This window comes from Odocoileus virginianus, chromosome 14, assembly GCF_023699985.2.
Source record: "Odocoileus virginianus isolate 20LAN1187 ecotype Illinois chromosome 14, Ovbor_1.2, whole genome shotgun sequence".
Lineage (NCBI taxonomy): Eukaryota > Metazoa > Chordata > Mammalia > Artiodactyla > Cervidae > Odocoileus > Odocoileus virginianus.
Genome location: NC_069687.1, coordinates 17,436,566 through 17,463,073, shown reverse-complemented (window position 1 = coordinate 17,463,073; position 26,508 = coordinate 17,436,566). Strand labels below are relative to the sequence as shown.

The 26,508-nt window shown below is 38.1% G+C and overlaps 1 protein-coding gene across 6 annotated transcripts in view; it reads left to right on the top strand.

Moving 5' to 3' along the window:
- CDH18 (cadherin 18) overlaps window positions 1-26,508 on the top strand; it is a 1,188,046-nt gene that overhangs the window by 619,616 nt on the left and 541,922 nt on the right. For 2 of the 6 annotated variants that reach the window (XM_070476514.1, XM_070476513.1), the window contains exon 1: window positions 20,924-21,168. The exons of 2 other annotated variants lie outside the window; for them this stretch is intronic. The gene's annotated coding sequence lies outside the window, so the exon portion shown is untranslated. Of the gene's footprint in view, window positions 1-20,923; window positions 21,169-26,508 lie in introns of those variants that run through there. 2 more of the 6 variants (XM_070476512.1, XM_070476509.1) reach the window with 1 other exon arrangement.

The window sequence follows — 26,508 nt, the reverse complement described above, 5'->3', positions numbered from 1 at the left end:
GCACTGCATAAGCTGAAGTTGTATGACATAATGATTTGACTGACACACATCTTGCAATGATTATCACAATGGGTTACTGAACATCCATCATCTCATATAGCTACAAAATTAAAAAACTGGAAGAAATATATTTTTATTTCTGATGAGAACTCTTAGGATTTGCTCTCTAAACTTTCCTATATAACATGCAACAGTATTATATTTATGCCATAGAGCATCCCTATATTTATTTATATTGTAACTGAAAGTTTGTACCTCTTGAATGCCTTTCTTCATCCAATTTCCTCTTCCCCCACCTCCATCTCTAGTAACTACAAATCTGACCTGTTTATTGTGAGTTGGTTTGTTTTGAAGTATAACTGACTTATAACACTATTAGTCCCTGGTACACAAGAGAGTGATTCATTATTTCCATAACTTTCAAAATGATTACTATGATAAGTCTATTTACCAACTGTCACCATACAAAGATATTGAAATTTTTTTTCCTCACACTATACATTTCATCCCTGTGATTCCTTTGTTTTGCACTTGGAAATTTGTACCTCTTAATCTCCCTCATTCACTTCTCTAGTTCTCCCACCCCACTCCATTCTGGCAGTTACTTGTTTAATCTCTGTATGTAAAAATATGTCTTTTGTTTGATTCTTTGCTTTGGTTTTTAGATCCCACATATAAGTGAAATCATACAATATTTGTCTTTCTCTGCCTGACTTATTTCACTTAGCACAATACAAAGTCAATCCATGCTATCACAAATGGCAAGATTCCATGCTTGTTTTATGGTTGATTAATATTTAGTTGTGTGTGGGGGGGGGCTGGGCATCACATTTTATTTGTTCATTTATTGATTGCCTGGAGAATGCAGTCTATGGGGTCTCACAGAGTCAGACATGACTGAAGTGACTTAGCAGAAGCAGCATTGATGGCCAACTAGGTTTCCTTCATATCTTGGGTATTATATATAAATAATATTCAATGAATATAGGGGTGCTTGTTTCTTTCCTAATTAGTGTCTTTGTTTCTTTGGAAAAATATCTATGAGTGGGATTGCTGAATTTGTATGGTAGTCTATTTTTAATTTTGTGAGGAACATGCATACTGTTTTCCACAGTGGCTTAACGGAGTTATATCCCATCAACAGTGCATGAATGTTTCCTTTTCTCCACATCCTCACTAACACTTATTTAGTTTCTTTTTGGTAGCCACTCTGACAAGCATGAGGTAAATCTCATTGTGATTAATTTGTATTTCTCTGGTGGTTAGTGATACTGAACATTTTATCATGTGCCTGTTAGCCATCTGAATATCTTCTTTGGAAAAAAATGTCTATTCAGGTCCCCTGCTCATTTTTTAATTTTTTTTTTTTTAATGTTAAGTTGTATGAGTTCTTTGTGTATTTTGGATATTAATCCCTTATCAGTTCTATTATTTGTAAATATTTTCCATTAAGTAGTTCGCTTTTTTGTTTTGTTGATAGCTTCTTTCTTTGCCCAGAAACTTTTTTTAGTTTGATGTGGTACCATTGATTTATTTTGGATTTGGTTTGTGGCTCAACTGGTAAAGAATCTGCCTGCTATGTGGGAGACTGGATTTGATCCCTGGGGTGGGAAGATACCCTGGAGAATGGAAAGGCTACCCATTCCAGTATTCTGTCCTGGAGAATTCCTTGGACTGTATGGTCCATGGATTACAAAGAGTCAGATACAACTGAGCAACTTTCACTTCACTTTCCTTGTCTGAGAAGACATATCCAAAAATATAAATAAATAAAATTGCTAAGACCAACGTCAAAGAGTATATTGCCTGCTTTCTTCTAAGAAGTTTTAAAATTTCAGGTATTACACTTAAGTCTTTAATCCGTTTTGAATTTACTTTTGTGCTTGCAGGAAGAGAGTCATCCAGTTTGGTATCAGGAAAACTCAATACCTACATGCAAAAGAATCATTTATTTAAGAGGCTGTCTTTTCTCTCCATTGTATATTCTTGTCTCTTTGATCATAGCTCACAGTTGATAAAGAATCTGCTTGCCAATACAGGAAATGCAAGAGACACACATTCAACCCCTGAGTTAAGGAAGATGCCCTGAAGAAGGAAATGGTAGCTACTCCAGTATTCTTGCCTGGTGAATCCCTTGGACAGAAGGGCCTGGCAGGTTACAATCTGTAGTGTCACAAAGAGCAGACACAACAGAACATGCACACAGGTCTGACCACAGGTGGCTAGTTCATTGCTGGGTTCTCTGATGTTCCACTGACCTGTGTGTCTCTTTCTGTGCCAGCATCATACCATTTTGACTACTCTAGTTTGCATTATATAGTTTGAAATCAGAGTGCATGAAACCTCTAGCTCTCTTCTTCTGTCTCAAGATTGTTCTGATTATTCAGGGTCTTTTGTGTTTCCGTAAAATATGCCACTGCTATTTTGATAGCGATTGAATTGGATCTATAGATTGCCTTTCATGTATGGTCATTTTAATAATACTCTTCTAATCCATGAGCATGGTATACCTTTCCATCTGTTTGGTCTTCAGTTTCTTTCATCAGTAACTTAATTTTATGAGTACTGAAGTGGTTTGCCATTCCCCTCACCAGTGGACAGAGAAAGTGAAGTCGCTCAGTTGAGTCCGACTCTTTGCGACCCCATGGACTGTAGTCCACCAGGCTTCTCCATCCATGGGATTTTCCAGGCAAGAGTACTGGAGTGGGTTGCCATTTCCTTCTCCACGAGATCTTCCCAACCCAGGGATTGAACCGCGGTCTCTACCACATTGTAGGCAGACGCCTTACTGTCTGAGCCACAAGGGAAGTCCAGTGGATGGAGAAGGGAATGGCAACCCATTTCAGTGTTCTTGCCTTAAGAACCCCATGAACAGTATGATAGGACACTGAATTGATAGGACACTGAAAGATGAACTCCCCGGGTTGGTAGGTGCCCAACATGCTACTGGAGATCGGTGGAGAAATAACTCCAAAAGAATGAAGGGAGGTAGCCAAAGCAAAAACAACACCCAGCTGTGGATGTGACTGGTGATAGAAGCAAGATCCGATGCTGTAAAGAACAATATTGCATAGGAACCTGGAATGTTAGGTCCATGAATCAAGACAAATTGGAAGTGGTCAAACAGGAGATGGCAAGAGTGAATGTCGACACTCTAGGAATCAGCGAACTAAGATGGACTGGAATGGGGGAATTTAACTCAAATGACCATTATATCTACTACTGTGGGCAGGAATCCCTTAGAAAAAAAATGGAGTAGCCATCATAGTCAGCAAAAGAGTCCAAAATGCAGTACTTGGATGCAATCTCAAAAATGACAGAATGATCTCTGTTCGTTTCCAAGGCAAACTATTCTATTTCATGGTAATTCAAGTCTATGCCCTGACCAGTAACTCCGAAGAAGCTGAAGTTGAATGGTTCTATGGAGACCTACAAGACCTTCTAGAACTAACACCCAAAAAAGATGTACTATTCATTATAGGGGACTGGAATGCAAAAGTGGGAAGTCAAGAAATACCTGGAGTAACAGATACATTTGGCCTTGGAGTACAGAATGAAGCAGGGCAAAGGCTAATAGAGTTTTGCCAAGAGAATGCACTGGTCATAGCAAATACACTCTTCCAATAACACAAGAGAAGACTTTACAAATGGACATCACCAGATGCTCAACACAGAGATCAGATTGATTGTATTCTTTCCAGACAAAGATGGAGAAGCTCTATACAGTCAGCAAAAACAAGACCAGGAACTGACTGTGGCTCACATCATGAACTCCTTATTGCCAAATTCAGACTTAAATTGAAGAAAGTGGGGTAAACCTCGAGACCATTCAGGTGTGACCTAAATCAAATCCCTTATGATTATACGGTGGAATTGAGAAATAGATTTAAGGGATTAGATCTGATAGACAGAGTGCCTGATGAACTATGGATGGAGGTTTGTGATATTGTACAGGAGACAGGGATCAAGACCATCCCCAAGAAAAAGAAGTACAAAAAAGCAAAGTAGCTGTCTGAGGAGGCCTTACAAATAGCTGTGAAAAGAAGAGAAGTGGAAAACAAAGGAGAAAAGGAAAGAAATGCCCATCTGAATGCAGAGCTCCAAAGAAGAGCAAGGAGAGATAAGAAAGCCTTCCTCAGTGATCAATGCAAAGAAATAGAGGAAAACAATAGAATAGGAAAGACTAAAGATCTCTTCAATAAAATTAGAGATACCAAGGGAAAATTTCATGCAAAGATGGGCTAATTAAAGACAGAAATGGTATGGACCTAACAGAAGCAGAAGATATTAAGAAGAGGTGGCAAGAATGCACAGGAGAACTGTACAAAAAAGATCTTCACTACCCAGATAATAATGATGGTGTGATCACTCACCTAGAACCAGACATCCTGGAATGTGAAGTCAAGTGGAGCTTAGGAATTTTCACTGTAATCAAAGCTAGTGGATAATTGGAATTCCAGTTGAGCTATTTCAAACCCTAAAAGAAGATGCTGTGAAAGTGCTGCACTCAGTATATCAGCAAATTTGAAACTCAGTAGTGTCCACAGGACTGGAAAAGGTCAGTTTTCATTCCAATCCCAAAGAAAGGCAATGCCAAAGAATGTTCAAACTGCTGCACAATTGCACTCATCTCACACACTAGTAAAGTAATGCTCAAAATTCTTCAAGCCAGGCTTCAGCAATAAGTGAACCGTGAACTTCCAGATGTTCAAGCTGGTTTTAGAAAAGGCAAAGGAACCAGAGATCAAGTTGCCAACTTTTGCTGGATCATTGAGAAAACAAGAGAGTACCAGAAAAGCATCTATTTCTGCTTTATTGACTATGCCAAAGCCTTTGACTGTGTGGATCACAATAAACTGTGGAAAATTCTTCAAGAGATGGGAATACCAGACCACCTGATCTGCCTCTTGAGAAACCTGTATGCTGGTCAGGAAGCAACAGTTAGAACTGGACATGGAACAACAGACTGGTTCCCAGTTGGCAAAGGAGTACGTCAAGGCTGTATATTGTCACCCTGCTTATTTAATTATATGCAAAATACATCATGAGAAACAGTGGGCTAGATGAAGCACAAGCTGGAATCAAGATTGCTGGGAGAAATATCAATAACCTCAGATATGCAGATGACACCACCCTTATGGCAGAAAGTGAAGAAGAACTAAAGAGCCTCTTGATGAAAGTGAAAGAGGACAGTGAAAAAGTTGGCTTAAAGCTCAACATTCAGAAAAATAAGATAATGGCATCTGGTCTCATCGCTTCATGGCAAATAGATGGGGAAACAGTGGAAACAGTGGCTGACTTCATTTTCTGGGGCTCAAAAATCCCTGCAGATGGTGATTGCAGCCATGAAATAAAAGACACTTACTCCTTGGAAGAAAAGTTATGATTAACCTAGACAGCATATTAAACAGCAGAGACATTACTTTGTCAACAGAGGTCCATATAGTCAATGCTATGGTTTTTCCAGTAGTATGTATGGATGTGATATTTGGACTATAAAGAAAGCTGAGCACTGAAGAATTGATGCTTTTGAACTGTGGTGTTGGAGAAGACTCTTGTGAGTCCCTTGTACTGCAAGGAGATACAGTCCATCCTAAAGGAAATCAGTTCTGGGTGTTCACTGAAAGGACTCATGTTGAAGCTGAAACTCCAATATTTTGGCCATCTGATGCGAACAGCTGATTCATTTGAAAAGTCCCTGATGTTGGGAAAGATTGAAGGCAGAAGGAGAAGGGGATGACAGAGGATGAGATGGTTGGATGGTGTCACCAACTCAATGGACATGAGTTTGGGTAAACTCCAGGAGTTGGTGATGTACAGGGTGGCCTGGAGTGCTGCGATTCATAGGGTTGCAAAGAGTTGGACATAACTGAGTGACTGAACTGAACAGAACTGATTGTTTACTTCCTTTGGTATTTTATTGTTGAGGCAACTGTGAAGTGGATTGTTTTCCTTTAGAATTGAATGGATTTCATTTAGAATTGAATGAAGTATTAAGGTATTTCAACATAAAGATTTATATTTTTCCTGCATCACAGGAAATTTTTATTTATTTTATTTAACTCTAAAATTGCTTTATTTTTCATGTATGACCTATTTATTTTTATACTGATATGGTCCTTTTAATTTGTGTAGTCACTTCTAGAGTGTTAAACTTCTCAGGCATTTTGTTCTGAATGATTAATGGACTCTTTATATGATCATTCTATTACTCCTGTTTTTTTTGGTTTTTGTTTTTTTTTTATTTTTAAGTATACTGTATCCCAAAGTGTTATATATTCATTTTAAATGTGACTAAGGTTTCATTGCTTGGAGTGCAAGGAGATCCAACCAGTCCATCCTAAATGAGATCAGTCCTGGCTGTTCACTGGAATGACTTATTCTGAAGCTGAAACTCTAATACTTTGTCCACCTCATACGAAGAGTTGACTCATTGGATAAGACCCTGATGCTGGGAGGAATTGGGGGCAGGAGGAGAAGGAGTTGACAGAGGATGATATAGGTGGATGGCATCACCAACTCGATGGGCGTGCTTTTGAGTAAACTCCGGGAGTTTGTGATGGACAGGGAGGCCTTGTGTGCTGCGATTCATGGAGTCTCAAAGAGTTGGACACAACTGAGCGACAGAACTGAACTGAACTGAAGGTTTCATCATAGACCTGATTTTAGTTTCCCTCAAATTCTTCCTATTTCTTGAATATCCTTTCATATTTATAAAAAAATAAAGTTGATGTATTAAACATTAGGTTACTATACAATTATGTTATTCTTTCCTATCAACCTCTTCCTTTAGAAGGAGTGCTAGCTAAAGTAATTATGTAAGTTGAAGAAAATGAATTTTTAGATCATCCATTAGTTTTCATGCATGTGAAGGAAACAAGACAGATCAAGGACATGCTCATTTGCCAAAATATGAGGATTTGACTTTGACGTTATAGTCACTCTGTCCTTGTGAGGAACAAGAGATAGCTCAGGAGCCTATTGCTGGAGTCCTGGTGAGAGAGAATGGTAGCTTGGACTTGTGAAGACACTGAAAAGCAATTCAGTCAGATTCAGAATGTGTTATGGTCTTGTTGATGGATTTGAATATTAAAAGTGCTAAATGAAGGGTAATATCTAACGTCTTGGATTGGGAGAAAAAGCAAAGTAGTTGACAGTAAATAAGAACAGACTTTTGTTGTAAGGGACTTCTCTTGTAGCCCAGTTGGTAAAGAATCTGCCTGCAATTCAAGAGACCTGGGTTCAGTTCCTGGGGCGGGATGATCCCCTGGAGAAGGAAATGGCAGCCCACTCCAGTATTCTTGCCTGAAGAAGCTCACGGACAGAGGACCCTGGCAGGCTACAGTCCATGGAGTTGCAAATAGTGTATGTGCTATTGAAAATTGTATTTGCATATATTTTGGGCTTTCCTGGTGGCTCTGATGGTAAAGAATCTGCCTACAATGTGGGAGACTGAAGTTTGATCCCTGGGTCGGGAAGATCCCCTGGAGAATGGCATGGCTATCCACTCCAATATTCTTGCCTGGAGAATTCCATGGACAGAGGAGCCTGGTTTTCTGAGTCAGATTGCAAAGAGTCAGACACGACTGAGCAACTAACACTACTGTAGGAATATGAGGAAAGATTAAGAATATGAATGGTAGAATATATTAGGTACAAGTCGTTTACTAGATTTTCTGAAATTATTTTATTTATTTATTTTGAAAATGGAATTGATATGAGGTCACATATGGACAGACCTAAAAACAAAAATGTTGTAGCATAAAGAAGAAATAAAATGTTTAGAAATAGTCATCATAGAATATTTTAAAGAAACAGTTTAGAAATACCATACAGTTACTAGGGAAAGTCATTTGTTCATTTGAGATTTGTGGTTTAAATTTAAAGTCAGAATGATCTATAAAACAGTCGGATATTTCTCCAACAGATTAAAGCTATAAAATTCTTATTTTCATCTTCTACCTCACAATCCTCCAATTCACAGAGACACACAAGGAAGGCCACTAACTGATATTTACCTATGTTGTAATTTCCATAAAAGTTTTCAGATTTACATGACTTTTGCAGTCTTAGGCACCTTTTCAACTTCTTAAACATTAAAAAATTGAATCCTTTACAGAGGTGTTAATGTGCATTCATCTTTCTTTTCACCTCCTGATGTATAGTTGTTAAAACTGATTTTTGGACAAAATGACTCAATCGAAATTAGGCAGAAGCAACACCGATTATGTCCTAAAATAATTAAGTTCACAATAGTCAATTTCAATGTAAGTAGTGATGCCTTTACAGGAAACACACCCAATAAGTGAACTGCTTCTTGCTTGAGCTCCTTTCCTGACTTTTTGTTTCACACACTGTTGTGCTCTGCAGGTTCTGTGATTGGCAATCCAATCCCCTTTATCTCCAGGCTCTGATTTTTGTCCTCTGGAAATTTGAAATAGAGAAAATCTATATCTGCTCTGAACAGATTGTGGATGGCAGCAGATCCCTTCTTTAGTCTTGTCCTTCACTTTTCAAAGATGCAGGGCATCTCAATAGCACAAGATGTCAACAAATGAACTCTATTGCTATCACTTCAGATCATACCCTGGTTTTCTTTTGTAACTTTTTTCTTCCTGTTGCAGTTACTTTTAACTTAGTAACATTTAGGAAGATGACATTTATATGCATAGACTTTGGTAGAATAATAGTAACTGAAAGGTTGTGATTAATTTTATAACTAATTGGCTGACTATAAACTATGTTATCAGATACTGTAATAGGTGAGTTACACAAATTATCTCCTTCAACATATGTATTCACCACAATTTCTCCTCCAGAAATGAGCTATTTTACCATCAAAAGATGTACTGAGAACCAGTGCTTATCAGTGTCAACACACTAAACAAAAGGTAATGCCAGAATTTGACCCAAGTTGGTCTCTATCTAAAATCTAAGCATTTGTTTTCAAGAAAATAATGCTTTAAAAAAAAAAAAAAAGAATGGCATAAATATTTTACACTAAGGACAACTAATATGTAATATATTCAATAAGGTTCTAGGGGATATTCAGAAATAGTTGATTAAATGAGGTCAATATTTCAATAGAAAACTTCTATCATTGGGTTCCTCTTATGTGTAAAGTAAAATTCTAAACACAGTCAAAATGTTCTAGAAAGATTTAGGGGACTTTAGGAAGGAGACATTCTGGTTTAAAGAATGTGGTGAGAAAACCATCAATGCCAATGACTTTCTAGCAATGATGGGCAGAAATTGTGGTTATTGACAATATGTGTAAACCTGCCGACTATCGAGTATTAGCAGCTTAAGAAATCTTTAGGTAGGCAAGGAAACACAATAACAGTTCCTTTCTGGAAGTACAGTTCCTTCTGTGGTGTACATGTATGTTGTAGTAGGAGTGAAGCATTCTGATAATAATAGTATTACAGTTTGATGTGGCTACCCTAAGGACCAAACACTGAACAAAGCAATGAATTTAAAGCTTGAATTTTCAGTGCTGTCTTTAGTCTGACCTGTGATTCTCACAGCCTATGGTAACCAAGACACTGGACACACACAATACAAGAGACCTATACAGAAATTGTTTCAGCATATCACACAAAATTGATTTTCAGTAAAAATTGAGAAGAATCATAAGGTACACTGAGATTCAGGAAAATCCCTTTTGAGCTAACCAGTCTTCCTAGAGTCCCAGATTAACACTGGCCATACGAAATTAGGCTTCCAGGGTGTCTCAGATGGTAAAGAGTCTGCCTGCAGTGTAGGAGACCAGGAGTTGATTCCTGGGTTGGGAAGATCCTCTGGAGAAGGAAATGACAACCCACTCCAGTATCCTTACCGGGAAAATTCCATGGACAGAGGAGCCTGGAAGTCTATAGTCCATGGGGTTGCAGAGAGCCTGACATGACTGAGAGACTTCACTTACATGAAATTTATTTTGGACACCATTTTGTAGACAGTACTTCAGAGACGCTGTTCTCCTTCTAGCTTGTTCTGCTCTTTATGGAGTTGATGGCCTCTATAAATATTACAAACACATAAACATAATCAGGCTTTCTGTGATAACCTAAGTTTTCTCTCAAAGTAGCAGTATAGAAAAACTTTATTATATATCAGCTACCTTTACTGTTGTGCAGTCAAACACATATACACCTACACTTCAGGGTAAGAGAAGATGATAGAATTCACATTTCAATGTATTGCTTTCAATATACTCTCTAACTCTATGATTAATTATACATGCATCCTACTTGGAAATTCTTTTATAAACAACTCTGAATAAGCAAGGAAATGGTAAAGTATAGCTAATCAGACATTTCCAAATGAAGAGCAAGTTTCTCATACATTAAAATAATAAAAAAAATACCAGTTTTGCAAGCTGTAGACTATGCAAATCTCTACTGAGTTATACAGGTCTGTTTTTAGTTGGACATTTATTTCATAGTGACCACATTATCTTTTGAGTTTCCAATTTTTACATTGTCAGCTTTTGTACAGTGTGAGAGAAATGTTGTTCATCAATCATCAGTATAAAATTTCATTTAATTCTCTTTTGATATTTGTGATTTGTTTCTTTGTACTAATTTTGGGTTTTGATTTCTCTTGTTTTTCTAGTTCCTTCAGGTGTAAGGAAGGTTGTTTATTTGAGAGTGATTTGTTAAATCATCAGGTTATGGTTTTCTGGTGTTTTCTAATCATCTCTTCAGGCTCCTTTTAAATACAATCTATCTCTTCTCTCTTTTCCAATCTCTTCCTTCTTTCTCCTTTTATCTCTACTTGTCTCACCACCTAGTGTGTCTTTATCATTAGTCCTGCAGAAACTTTTCTCTTGTCTTTTAGGGGCTGCAACAGCTTTTATCATTAGTGATGTTGTCTGCAGAAGATTCATAAAATTTTATCTCTCGCTCAAAGCTATTTCCCAAACTGCAGTTTGATGATGCCTAGTGACTCTTGTATAACTCTTCATGGTATCTAGCTAAGACCTCAACGTCAGCATCATTTCAATCTGAATCTATATAATTTGCTACCCAGGTACTGTTTCCTTTCTTCTTCCTACTAATAACAGCATCATTTTTTCTTCAGGACTAAGCTTGGAAACTCTAATTCATTCCTAGCTCCATTAATGAAAGCGAAAGTGAAAATGTTAGTTTCTCAGTCCTGTCCTACTTTCTGGGACCCCACAGACTGTAGCTTGCCAGGCTCCTCTGTCTATGGAATTCTCCAGGCAAGAATACTGGAGCGGGTTGTCATTTCCTTCTCCAGGAATTTTCCCAACCCAGGGATTGAACTTGGGTGTTCTGCATTGCAGGCAGATTCTTTACTGTCTGGGCCCCATTATGGTATAGTTAATTATTTCTCTAAATAAATTACATATACCTTTCTCTTTTCCATTCTTCTAACAAATTAAAGACATTCACTATATCTTTCTGAATTATAGCTATAAATGTCCAAAAGCTTTATCATCTTGCAACTCAGCTTGCAGAGGTATAATCAACCACCTCATATTCAACCAATATATTTTGGTTATCTATTAAGTCTTAGAAAGTGTGGGCAAGTGTCCCTGCCAGACCAACTCCTTCCTAACAATGAGCACTTGCTCTCATCTCTCTACTTTGACAGTTAAATTCCACCATCTAGCATGGAAATTCAGAACTCGTGGTGACTGTCAATCATCCTTCTGCATAAATAGCAAAAGTGTAGGCAAGGGATGATGGTGGAATATGGCTGATTTTAAAAAGGAAGAACTTGAGATAGTGCTCAGTGGATGGTTTGTGAATTATTAATAAAGTTAGATGAGTTGAACTTGATCTATTGGATTGATGGTAGTGACAAGGCAGGCTGCTTCATGAACATACAGGTGCTATAATCCCACAAGCTTCCACATTCATAAAGGCCCCATGTTTGACTGAATGTTGTCATGGCCATCTTGAAAATAGTAATGTTTAATAAATCCCCATGTGTGCATGAAGAGATTCATTCAGAAAATACATACAGAGTATCATATAGCAAGTACTGATGTAAGTTCCACTGACAGATTATAAAGAAATAAGGCAGACTCTCTGGCTTTAGGGGAAAAAAAACAAAACAAAACAAAACAACCTAGAAAGAAATCACTAAAATGCAATGCAACACCATAGATCCTATAAGCTATGTATGTATGGACAACATTTTTCACATATTAAGAAATTGGTAAATTATTTTCATTACCTCTTTCAAATGAGATTAGAGAACAGAGTTCATAACATGTACACACACACACACACACACACACACACACAACTGTCCAAACAGAAACATGATATTAGCTTTGATGTTAGTCCTTACCTCATGACCAGCTGCACAATTTGAGGAAGAGTGAAGAATGAACATGCAGGCACTCACACAAGCACTTAAGGTTCATAGACATGATGGTGGTGGTGAACTCAATATGTCACATCTGACTCTTGCAGCCCCACACAATTGTAACCCACCAGACTCCTCTGTCCATGAGATTTTCCATGCAAGAACACTGGCGTGGGTTGCTGTTTCCTTGTCCAAGGGATGTTCCCAACTCAGGGATTGAATCCATGTCTCCTGCATTGGCAGCTGGATTATTTAACATTGATTCATCTGGGAAGCCCATAAGCATGTACACACAGACATTTTTTGGCTAAATGTGAGAAGTATAGAAACTCATATTGAACTCAATTTTCTGAATGTCTTCCAATCATTAAAACAACTTAAGTCCATTATATTCTCAATTAGCAATAACATACTAGGAGAATGGATATGGTTAGAAAGTTATGAGAAGAATACAAAGAAGCAGCCAATAAATATTCTAGTAATCACACAAATAGAAATTAAAACAATGACATAATTTAAGCCACTGAATAAGCAAATTGAAAAAGAGATGTTCTTGCTCAAGAGTAGTGAGGAACCAATTAATCTTTTACTCTTCTTAATGGTTCTGGGGAGCAATAGCATTATCATGTGTTTTAACAAATATTCACAAAATGTGCTTAGTAGTTCTATGTGCAGATGTCTATTCAATTGCCTTAATCAGAGACCCAAGGAAAGAAGCATTCATAGAAGCATAATTTATAATATTGCAAACTTGGAAACAGCAGCAATCTTCAATGACCGAAAGGTTAAATATAATATATTAAATATTTGCTTTGTAATATAACACTGGCATTTTATTGAAAATATTTAATATTTAATTAGAAATTCTGACATATTAAAATTTAAAAGACAAAATATATGCATTAATTTTCAAAGTGCCTTATGAAGTGTTCTTAGCGAAAACATTGATATAGTAAATTTAAGAGGTAGCGAACTAAATTATTTTACTGAACCCCTGAAACTAACACAATATTATAAATCAACTATACTTGAATAAAAAAAGAGTGTATACCACTGTTATGTCTTGGATGGTCACAAATGTATATTAGCAAATGAAATATACTTCTGAAAAGACCAGAGATTAGCTTAATGATAAGTTCTGATTAACTGAACTTTAAATAATACTTGATTTTATAAATTGAGATTATAGATTGGTTTTTAAGTGTGTGTCCCTTTTCTGGCATTGTAAATAGTATATGCTGTGTGGAATATAATATTTCCTTTATAGTTAAGAATCACACAATAATTCAGGTCACTGAAATGTCAGTTTCCATTCTATAACAGGAGAGAGGTAAATATAGATACATATGGGAGGTTGAACCGAGTGAGTGAACATCTCCAGGATTCTTCGTGAAAGCTATATTTTCTCTTAAGAAAAAGCTCTTGAGTAGAGTTTATTTGTGATTTGCCTTTTTCTGCTACAAAATGAAGTATAGAAATCAAATACAATGTATTTAATGAACACATTTGAGCATTTATATCTGGGTTCAACTAACCTTTATTCAAAGCCTTTTATATGCCAGGGACTGTGCTAGACCGTTTTTTTTTTTTTGTTTGTAAAACTCTAAGAATTGCAAAAGTTCCGTGTAAAATAAGGGTGGTCTCCAAAATTACAAGTCAGGTGGCATGTTGAGAGAGTAAAATAAGCTAGTTAAGCAACTGTATATTTACTATGAGTTGTAGATAGTTGGCTTACTCCTAGGTCTCCTATCTCCAATGTAGGCTTATTTCAATTACATCAAGCTGCATTTGCATATACGATGTACCAGATGGTCATTCCTAGCTAGCATTCAATTAGGAAACAGATATGCAAACACATAGTGATAAAGGAAACAAGTTTATGAGCCCAGTTTTAAGTACATTATATATATATATATAATATATATATATGGTGCTATATAACATTATACGCATGTGTGCACGTGTGTTCCGTCACTGAGTTGTGTCCAAATCTTTGTGACCCCATGGACTGTTGCCCACCAGGTTCCTCTGTCTGTGGGGTTTTTCAGACAAGAATACTGGAGCGTGTTGTTATTTCCTCCTCCAGAAGATTTTCTCAATTCAGGGATGGAACCCATGTTTCCTGCATTGGCAGGCAGGTTGTTTTCCACTGACCTTCCAGCAAATCTTATGTTACATTATATAACATATATAATATATCTTCTGAAACTTAAGGGATAGGTGACATTATGGGATTTTTATTAAAGAAGCATATATAAGCATATATATATGTATATATATATGTATAGCCTATATAACTATAAGCATATATAGCTGTATAGCTTCCCACGTTTGTTTGGTTCCAGATGGTGGCTCAGTTGGGAGAGAATCCATCTGTAACGCAGGAGACTCAGGTTCGGTTCCTGGGTCAGGAAGGCCCGCTGGAGCAGGGATAGGCTGCCCACTCCAGTGTTCTTGGGCCTCCCCACTGTCTCAGCTGGCAAGGAATCTGCCTGCGATGCAGGAGCGGAGAAGGCAACGGCAGCCCACTCCAGTACCCTTGCCTGGGAAATCCCATGGATGGAGGAGTCTGGTAGGCTTGCAGTCCAGGCGGTCGCGAAGAGTCGGACACGACTGAAGCGACTTAGCAGCAGCAGCAATGCAGGAGGCCTGGGTTCAGTCCCTGGGTTGGGAAGATCCCTTGGAGAAGGGAAAGGCTACCCACTCCAGTATTCTGGTCTGGAGAATTCCATGGACTGTATAGTCCATGGGGTCACAAAGGGTTGGACTCACTGAGCGACATTCACTTTCACTTTTCTGTGTTCTTAACAACTATGCTGTGTTACCTCTAACTAAAACACAATTTGTTAAATGCAACATTGACAGACTTTGAAACGTATTTTATGCCCTCAAAAAATGTAGTCTTGTCACACCTATTGTAGCAAAGTGCTTGTGCAGAAAAGGTGACCTTTGTTCTAACCCCTAGAGGATGAATAAAGTAGGGGCAAGGTGAAAGTGTCCATGGCTAAGTCGAGTCTGACTCTTCGCGACCCCATGGACTGTAGCCTGCCAGGTTCCTCTGTCCATGGGATTTTCCAGGCAAGAATACTGGAGTGGGTTGTCATTCCCTTCTCCAGGGGATCTTCCTGACCCAGGGATTTAACCTGTGTCTCCTGCATTGCAGGCAGATTTTTACCATCTGAGCCACCAGGGGAGCAGGGAAAGAAAAAAATGGAAGCTATCCTAGGGTTGAGGGAGAGAGTAGAGATAATAGTTCTTTCAACTAAATCAGTGATACAGCTCACAAAGATAAGGACAACTTAAAAGTACTCGAGGTAGCCAAGCCTTCTTAAAATGCAAAATTCTAGGTACATTCTCAATATTTTAGAGTTAAGGTCCTTACCACCTTCATATAGAGGCTTTGCTTTTTCTAAGGATACCTGTTTACATTTTTGATGACCATATCATGCAGTTGATTTCTACTGAAATTATCACCAGTAGAAATCTCTTAAGTCTTATTCACAAGTCTTATTCAAAGAATTGTCTCCACTGCCATATTTTTAATAGACCCCTACATTTGGATCCATGTTTGTATTTCTTCTTTGTTAGATTTGAAATAGCATTTAAGTTTTTCAAGATCAATTCTTCATCCAAATGCACTAGCTTCTGGTATAAAATTTCTATGAATGATGTCAGTGTTCAGACCATTGATAAAAGCTATGATCCTGTTTAGAGGTAGAGCTCTGAGCTTACTACCAGATACCTTCCTCTCACACATTTCTAAATGTGTGAGAATGGGGCTTAGCCGGTTTCTACACCAAATAATTGTAATAAAATTCTCCATGTACATGAGGAAAAAATGGAAGCAGTGAGAGATTTTATTTTCTTGGACTCCAAAATGACTGTGGATGGTGACTGAAGCTATGAAATTAAATGACACTTGCTCCTTGGAAGAAAATCTATGACAAAGCTAGATAGCATATTGAAGAGGAGACATTGCTTTGCTGACAAAGGTCCATACAGTCAAAGCTATCGTTTTTCCAGTAGTCATGTATGGATGTGAGAGTGGACCATAAAGAAAGCTGAGCACCGAAGAATCAATACTTCCGAACTGTGCTGGAGAAGATTCTTGAGAGCCCCTTGGACATCAAGGAGATCCAACCAGTCAATCCTAAAGGAAATCAGTAATATTTATTGGAAGGACTGATGCTGAAGCTGATGCTCCAATACTTTGTCTACCTGATGTGAAGAGCTGATTCATTGGACAAGATCCTGATGCTGGGCACGATTGAGGGCAGGAGGAGAAGGGGGTGACAGAGGATGAGATGGTTGAATGGCATCACCAACTCAATGGACATGAGTCTGAGCAAGCTGCAGGAGATTGTGAAAGACAGGGAAGCCTAGTGTGCTGCAGTCCATGTGGTCATAAGGAGTCAGAAATGACACAGCAACTGAACGATGACCACAACAAAATTCTCCATGTGGGCTTTAACGAAATCGTGAGAGATGATGATGACACATAGAGAGATCATGTCATGTGCCTTTCCTTGAGTTCCTGCCTAACATGTCTGTCATAGAAAGCAGTGGGTTATTTTGAAATGACTTTTATGTGAATGTGATACAGACTCAGGTGACCTGTTTTCTTGCCTTAGAGAGTCCATTCATCTCTTTAATAAGTAACCTTATAACTTGGCCAGGTTTCACATTTGGTTCAGTAATTTCCAATTTGGAGACTCCATGTTCAATCTTCTTTTGCAAGTTGGGGAAATATTTTCTTGTCTCTTGTCTTACTGCACTATTTTATTTTGACTGAATCATCCAAGTTTACTGACATTATTTCAGATATTTAAAAAAATCCTGGCATATTCTTTGTGTGACCCTTATGAAAAAAGTAACTACTTCAAGCTAGGGTCCGCTAGTTAGTATATTTTCAGTTATCTTTGAACTCAGTGTTCTTATCACTTATATAGCAACAAGTATCTATTTTATGGAACTCAGATGTACGTACTTTAGAAACAGGGGTGTTTTACTTTTCCCTTTGTCAGTTTTTAACACTGCCCATGAGATCAAATCACGTTCATTATTTTGATAGTTACAGGCACTGAAGAAAACTTTAAAAACTGTTTTTATTAATCTAAATATTATTTTGAGTAAGGGAGGCACTACTTTTTAAAACTAATTACACATATAGTTAACTTTGAAATATTTTTGATCTCTGTTTAATTTTCCTGCATCATTATTTCCCCAGTGCTCTGCAATTTATAATCTGAATGAATAAAGGTTAACTTTATTAGGTCATCTTTAAGCATATTCATAGAGGTACTATTTTTTATCAGTGTAAATTTTCTTTTATTCTTTTAACAAAAATATGTAATGCACTATTAGTCACCTAGGCACATAAAATAAATAGCTTCAGAGGAAATCCTGTATTGCTTCATGTTTTACCAGCTGTTTTTCTTTACACAGAAATCTGATCACTTTCTCGTTATTATTGTAATTTCAATAATCATTTCAATTAAAATTCAATCACAGCACCATGTTTGTGTAGTTAATTGTCCTAAGTGCTGAATTATAGCAAGGGATATTTATACATTTCATTTACATTCCTTCTTTATTTATGTTTGACAACATCGCACAGCCTCCTGAATTTCCAGGGTAAACCTAAGCATGAGATGGCATCTAAAGAGACAACTTCCTGAGTCTGACCCTCAGAGTCACCACAGTTTAGCATTACAATTTTATCTTTTGAGTTTCTATAGTCTGACTAGCATCAATCTCATGTTAGATGCTTCCCTGTCACTAGCGAAAGTGATTCTTATAACTCACAGGGTAACATAAATGGGGACTTGGGATCAGAAACATCCATGCTTTCAGTTTCAGAGATTAACTCTGTAATAAATTCTGCTGACTGATGCATTGTCCAATTTCTTGAAGTTATCTTTGACATAAGGAGGAAATAAACACCTGCCTACCACCTGGCTTTCCCCAAGCAGCATGCTCCACACAGGTTCATGTACTTTCTGCTTTTTAACCTGAGAACAGAGGAGATGCACCAAGTGGCTGACGGGCTGGCTTTTCTAGGGCTAGGGAAAGTCAGTGTGGATTCAGAATAGCAAACTTCAGAAGCCATTTCAATCCCTTGGGTTTCTGGAGAGTCTGAAGCCTTTAATCTGAGTGCTGTCTCATAGATATAAACCCTCCCTCGGGGACTGGGTTCTTTTTCTAGAAATATTTTGTAGTTTTTGGTGATGCTCACAGATCCTTCTCCATGTCTTGCCATTCAGGACCTGTTGGCTTCCATTACGATTGTCCACTCACTGTGCTTCTTATGGTCTTATCCAGGGAAAACCACCAAGGAAGGCTAACAAAAACACATCAGTTTCAAGTATGTCCCTAGGATGCTCAGTGGCGCTGTCTTAGCAAAAGCTTTTGTAGCAAACTGATAAATATTCTATTGTATTCAGCTGAAGGTAGCCAAAGGCTTCCCAGATGGCTCAGTGATAAAAAATCTGCTTGCAGTGTAGAAGCTACAGGAAATAGGGGTTCAATCCCTGGGTCAGAAAGATCTCTTGGAGGAGGAAATGACAACCTGTTCCTGTATTCTTGTCTGAAAAATCCCATGGACAGAGGAGCCTGGCGAGCTACAGTCCATGGGGTTGCAAAGAGTTGGACATGACCAAGCACAGATGCAGCCAAATAAAGGAGTTAGGCTTCTCTAGAGAATATCATCATGTGGAATTTTTAAATTAAGCTACATGACCCCACACAGACCAAAAGTTCATCTTTCTATCCTCTTTATCTTTCATAGTTATTCCTTTCTTTGTCCTCCCAGGCCTTCATCAACACAGGAGATTTGAAATGGATTCTTTTCAATAACCACAAATGAATACAATTGTATGTCTATGCCAGGGAAATCTCATTTAAATCAGAAACTGCATGAGAGAGAATATACAAAACATAATTCAACATTGGCTCATTATTTCTGATGCTATTTTTTTCCATACAACTTTTCCCAGAGAGTTTAGATTTTTGGAGTTTTTCTAATTCTAATTGACTCCTAACATCTTCCTTAGGCTCAACAATGCACTTAAATGTGCAATGTTTTCACAATTAGAGATAATCCAATCCGAGTGCTGCTTTCATGGTTTCTGTTGGTTTGTTTAATTGTACCCAAGCCCCAAAACAAATTAAATCCCTCCACATTCCACATCAGTCAAGCCAAGTAAAGGTAGTCAAAGAAAATACTAGTTGATTCAAAACATGCTCTCTTTAAATTGCACACATATTCTGACTTCCTAGTGGTCCAGTGGTTTGGACTCTGTGTCTCGACTGCAGGGGGCTCAGGTTCCATTCCTGGTCTGAGAACTAAGATCCCACATGCTGCATAGTGGTGCCAAAATGTAATAAATAAATAATAAAATTGCACATATTTTACTTAATCTTTGCAGATACCCTCTAAAGTGAGCATTTTTCTACAGATTTTAAAGAGAAACTGCTGTAGCCTCAGAGAATTGAGACTGCTTAGACAGGTTCTGACATACCTAACAGTCTGAGACAGAATTTGAATCCACGTTTTCAGGCCTATAGAGGGCCTGTTCCCTCTAGCACACTATCTAGCTTGGGAGCATTTATAGTATCAGCTAACCAGAGCAAGTAATGCTGTTCTCTTTGTGGCTGGAATGACTGAGGGTCTTGTGTAATTCTGAATGAATGTATCTGCCAAATGATCCCTCCATTTAGATAAACTCCTACACTTATTTACTACATGGCTTTAAATGGGGCTGCTTGATGTTCTTAATGAGTGAGTGTGGGTGACTTTGTGTTGGAAGAAAGGGCTGAAATCATTTCCCATCAACTGTGAACATAGCCAATCGGGCCAGAAATCCTTGTTATCAAAAGCTATGTACATTACAAATCACTTACATTTATTCTGGAGTAATGGGATGTGAGAAGTTGTGTGTGTGTGTTTTCCTGGCACAAGCAAAGAGAGTAGGAAAGGCATTGCGGTTCCTATTCGTCTTCACAAATATACTGCTGACCTCCAAGGGAAAGCTCTCGCTCATATAAACCCTCCACGCCTTGGGTAGTTTGGGGTAAGGCATTAAAGGGCATCACTCAAGCTCAATCTCACGGCTACCACCGGACTAGGGATCACCGATGAATGAGCCAGCAGTTGAATGTTTAGCAGGCTGTGACGACTTTGCACGGAAATAGGAGAATTTATTACCAGCCTGCCACGTCCGTGCCTGTTTCCTCCCAATGTCTACTCCCACTCCATCTGACAGTCAAACCCCTTCTGGTCCCTCACTTCCCCTCCCCCGCGAAGAACTGAGGGTCTAAACTGTCACGGAGTCCTGGCTGGCATTTTTCAAGAGCAGAGGGACTAAAGCTGATGCCGCCGGTCCAGAGTATTTTTTAAAATATATATATTTTAACTATTTCATGAATGGCGCTGCTTTCCTCACGACCTTGCTGCGAGGGGACGGAAGGGTGTCCGATCTGTGTGCTGTGGAATTTCTGCAGCCCCCAAAGTATGCACGATGGGAGGGAAAAAAAAAAAAAAAACAAAACAGGAGGCAGAGGGAAAGGCAGCGGTCGCGAGAGCCTGGGAGGAGAGGAAGGAGGAGAGACTGGGAAGCCGAGCATCAGGCGGACAGGCTGTGCCAACCAATCAGACGCGCGCTCGGGAGCTGCAGCCGCGGAGCCGAGGAGCCCGGCTCGCAGCAGCGCGGAGCCAGCCCGGGGCTCTCCGAGGACCAGCGCGGCGAGCGCGAGCACCGGCAAAGTCCCCTCTATGATGCTCGCAAATTAAGTTCCTTTCCACCACTTAGGGCAAAGTCAGCCAAGGTAAGCCTTCCGTGAATGACACTTTACCATGGAGTGACATTAAGATATTTGGGCAGTGGGGCTGAGTCCAAACAATATTTGGTGAAATCTTCCTCTCCGGGTTGCTTTCACAGGATCTGCCGCGAATGGGAAAGTTGGAGGTGATGCTTCCTGAGCCTTATCGCTAGTATCCATTTGAAAAAATAAAGCAATTTTTCCCCCCTCTTAACCAGGAGCGTTGCCATAAAGCCTATGGGATGTGACTGTGATAACCCAGCTGGGTCTGTGTTTATGTTTATCTGTGGATGATGTGCTGTTATCTGCCTTGCCCCTGAAGAAGTTGGAAGAATACTCCTCAGGGCGCATTTGAATCGTGATGACACTAGAATAAGCTGTCGTTTATGTCTGTCTGTAAAAGTGAGAACGCTGCCTGTAAAAGCGTTGTCAGAACAGAAACAGGGACGTTGAAATTGAAATTTCCATAGTGCTTCTTAATTATTGCCTTTCCAGTATCCTCTGAAATTACACAATATCTAAGCACTGAAGCTGCGGCTGAGCAAGGCTCATTTTCTCTTTTCTCTCTTTCGTCCCCCCCCCCCACCCCATGAAACACTTCCATAAATGCTTATTAAAGCTTAAGATGAAACTTTTTTCTTCTTTTAAAGGGCACTATAAATGATGCATGAAAAGGAATTAGGTAGCCTCCTGTGCTCAGCAAAACACTTTATTTAGTACTTACCCTTTTGTTTGTTAACTCTGATTCATTTCTTAACTTCCTGAACCTGACTTGTTTGAGTCTGGAAATAACAATTATTTTGCCTTAATGTTCATGTCTTAAAAACGAGGTAAAATTATGCCTTATGCATGTTTGCATGTGAGTGTGTATGTGTGGTGCGTGCAGATGTGGAACTAGGAAAATCAGTCATGTAACAGGTGAAAGATAAAATTGTATTGGCTAATTATGAAAATATTTCCTTATATCCATGCCTGCTGTATTTAAAAAACTTTCAGATTAATCAAGAGTACAGCTCCTTGCTGTTTCCCTGCTAAAAATGTAGAAATACTAAAGTGAAAATCTTAGCTAAAATTATTCTGGTTTTTGGTTTGCTCAGGTGATGGCATCACTGCTTCGAGCTGAGAGAGACAGATCAGAGAAAGATTTTATTATGCAGCCTAAAAAAAAAAAAAATCCTACAGGCTCTGACTGTGTTTTGGAACCCTTATTTTCCACTCTAGGATCACCCACAGATTTTTCAAAGCAGGGGGCTTTCCTTATGCAGTAATTGTCTGCCTCTGTTTCAGTGGACTTGTCTTATCAGAGAAAATACATAATTCTGAGTCAAGAGTTAGAGGTCCAGACTATCTTGTGTGTACCTTATTGAGAGGAGAGAGGCAGGATGTGATGTTGGTAGAGAATTAATTCTATAATCAAACGCTCTGGTTCAGGAACCAATCATTATTGGTTTCTTTCAAGCCTTCTGTTATAGGTTAAATTTCAGACTTCCTGAAGATAAATTAACCTAGTACAGCTCAACCCATTTCTTCAGTTAATAAGGCATTCATTTAATGGACCTTGTTAGAGGAATATGCCATAAAACATAGTGATGATGCTTTTTCACAGAGGTAGCTAACTTAAAGGGGAGGAAAACATAAAATGATACCAATGACCAAGTTTGATTTTCTGTTGACAACAGTGGGAGGTAGAAAAATGAGGATTTGCTATTTTATATGCAACAAAATTGCCCACTTAAAGATAACCCAGTAGCAAACAGAATATAATTGTAGAGTAAAGGTAGCTGACAGGAAACTCTAGCTGTAACTCTGTCCAGGGAATGTTAAAAGTAATTAGCTACAACAACTGCAAGCAAGATCAATAGCCACTAGTGCTTAATCAAAGTCTATACATAAAGCATATTAGAAATTATTATCCCTTCTGAATGTGCTGTTTGTTTGGATGGATAAATTGGAAGCATGAGAATGAATGAATCAGTTGGCTCAAGTTTATAAATTCTTTATGTGAAGGGTGTTAAATATAGTAAATATAAAATATTATTCATTTGGCTTTTATAAACATCATTCTTATGCTTTTGTTGATTTTTATGGTCTGTAAAATATAAAGCACATGTTCACAAGTTTGTGTGCCCCACTTGTCCTGTATTTGACTTGATGATTAGAAGACTGACGTATACCTTCTATTATGCAACCTGATATAACTGTCCTTTGGAATCTAAACATGCATGTACACTTCAGCAGAACTAGAGGAGCACATTGAACTTACTGACCTGGAAAAATTTACTAATCTCAAGTGCATGTATCTGATGCAGTGTAGTTGAGTAAAAAGTGAGAGAAAGAGGTTGAAAGATTTAAGATAGAGCAGTAAGGTATCCTTTCACTTAAAAAAATAAGTAGAGGACTTTTGACTCCTTAGTTTGCTTAATTATGTGCCTTTCTTGTAGTTGCATTACACATATGTCTATGAGAGCTCCTTAACCCTGGTGCTGTTGATATTTGAGGCTATGTCATTTTAAGATGGAAGAGTTTTCCTGTGTATTGTAGAATGCCTAGTAGTATCTCTGTTTTCTAGCCACTAGATGCCACTAGAAGCACCCCCAGATTGTTTGCCAGTAGCAGCACCCCCAAACTGTGGCAACCAAAAATATCTCAAGAAGTTGCCCTGGAGTCGGGGGGGCAATACTGCACTCCTCTTCCATTGGAATTGTCCATGTATAGTTCAGTTTATGTGTTTTATGATGATCCTTCTTCTCTTGCTTTGAACAAATTTCAGCTTGTAGCTGTTTTGTTGGATCCCAAACAGAAAACTGTGGAAGAGCTTATCAGTACTATTATTTATTTTCTGTGAACTGAGTATCTAGGTTGTATTCTCTGCCATATGCTAACATTTGTGGGAAGAGGAAGAAATAAAAGCGGAGAAAAGGAAGTAGATATTGAGTTTAAAGACACATTTCATTTAACTTTGCTTCTTTTAGATGAGTATTTTAAATATGTATATGTTGGGCTGTCAGGAGGGGGCTTTTACTCTAGTCAGTCCATGTGCTTCAAGTTGTTTCTAATGCTCAAAGATCTGGAAGTAAAAGGAAAGCATTTTGGTTTGAAGAACATAGATCTTCACTGGTGGTGGTATACATTTAACATGATAGGAAGAAATACCAGGCATAATGATCTGAAGACATGGCAGAGATTGGATCCTGGCATGGATTACTCATGTCACATGTCCCCTGCATAGAGGGCATTTTTCCTCATCTACAAAAGGGGATAAGAATAGGCCTGGGAACTAAATAATGCAAAGTATCAAAATGGGTTGTACTTTATGAAGGTGTGCATCAATGTTGATAAATTATCATCCTTTCAATTTCTTCTGTGATGTATTTGTTGAGCACTGACTCAGCATGCTAGATCTTCCAGCTATTCCAGAGTAGTTGAAAATCATCTGTAAGAAATGGTGGTATTAGCTCTTAGAATTTTTTTTTTCATGGATGAAACATAACATCTCCATTTTGAAATATGTGACTTATACTATGGATAAACCTCAATTTCCTCTCTTATTTATAAGGCTTCCCTGCTGGTTCAGATGGTAAAGAATCTGCTTGCAGTATAGGAGACCTCGGTTTGTTCCCTGGGTGGGGAACGATCCCCTGGAGAAAGGAATGGCAACCCACTCCAGTAATCTTGCCTGGAGAATTCCATGGATAAAGAAGCCTGGTGGGCTACCGTCCATGGGTTCTCAAAGAGTCAGACAAGCACTTCTGTGCTTCCCCAAATAATCTATATTTGTAACTTGTTAAAAAATATAGAAATGTAAAAACATAGAATACACCTTGAAATCCACTTTTCAACGATACCATTATTATGAGTTTGTAATATGTTTTTAAGTGGTTTTTAAATGAATAGATTAATATAATGTATACATGTAATTAAGAAATTAATATAAATTTAGAGTTAAGAGGGTAGTTGTGTAGAGATGCACACACTCATATAAGCAGGCGTACAAAATTATATGTTTAGATACAATAAACACAGTTTATATAATACCCAACTAATTTTATAGCCTGGCTCTTGCATGTGAGTATATAGAAAATTCATAAGTATTTAACAAGAATGCCATTATGTACAGACCTGATATTTAAATCTAGTTCAATGTTAGGCATACACATGTGTATACAGCTTTCTTGTCTCATTAGGTTGGGAGAATCTCAGACTGGCTGATACTCCTGCCATATTGATTTTTATTCATTGTGACTATTGAATATTATGGCATAGATGTAGTATCATTCATTTTAGCAGTGAGTTATTAAATATTTTTAAAAGAAGAATAAAGAGAAAGTCAACACAAATTAAATAATTTGGTATTGCTATCCTGCTGATAGTGACTTTTTGACTTTTATGTGCAGTACATCTTCTAAGAACAGACTTCAGGGGAATTAAGTGGACAGCGGGGAAATGTTAGAGCAGGAATTAATAGAAGAGGAACATTTGGTCTTTTGTACTGTCACATGCCCAGGTGTCACTTCTATAGATATCAGAATATGAACTTCTACATCAACTTAAGAAACTTGTTTGTAATCTGAGAATAAAATGAACAAAACTTGATCCCTGAAAGTATTTGACTGAAATGTTTGAAAAAGAAAATATATTTCACTTCTCTGAGCTCCCCAGGACTGTATTATTCAATATTTTATTTGTACTGCATGGAATATGATAGATGAATTGCCATTAAAATGAATTTGGCCATTGCAGATACCTCCCCTGCAAAGAGGAATTCAACTGTGATTTCCATCCATTTTATGTATAGCTGATCATAAGGATCTTCAAATAAATATTTATTGTCATTATATTTTGGCCTTTAGGATTAATATATGACTTGTATGTGATTATGTACAATCCGAGGTGACTGAAAATTTCACTTGATCTAATTATTTCAGTCTACCTGATGCCAACAGTATTTTAAATAAAAAGAGTTAGATGGTACTAGTGGTAAAGAACTTACTTCCAGTGTAGGAGATGTAAGAGACGCAGCTTCAGTTCCAGGGTCAGAAATATCCCCTAGAGCAGGAAACTGCAACCCACTTAAGTATTTTTGCCTGAAAATCCCATGGACAGAGGAGCCTAGCAGGTTATGGCCCATAGGGTCACAAAGAATCAGACACAGCAAAAGCAAATTAGTACATGAAGGTTAAACTCATAGTTATCCATGGGATCTAAAAGAAGACAGGATGCCATTTTAACCTATTGAATCAGCATATTACAAAAATTTTTGAACCCGGTGCTGGTAAGCATATGATAAAAACTCTTATTTATAGTCATTCCTAGCATAAGTGAAGATTAATCCAGTGGTCTTGAAAA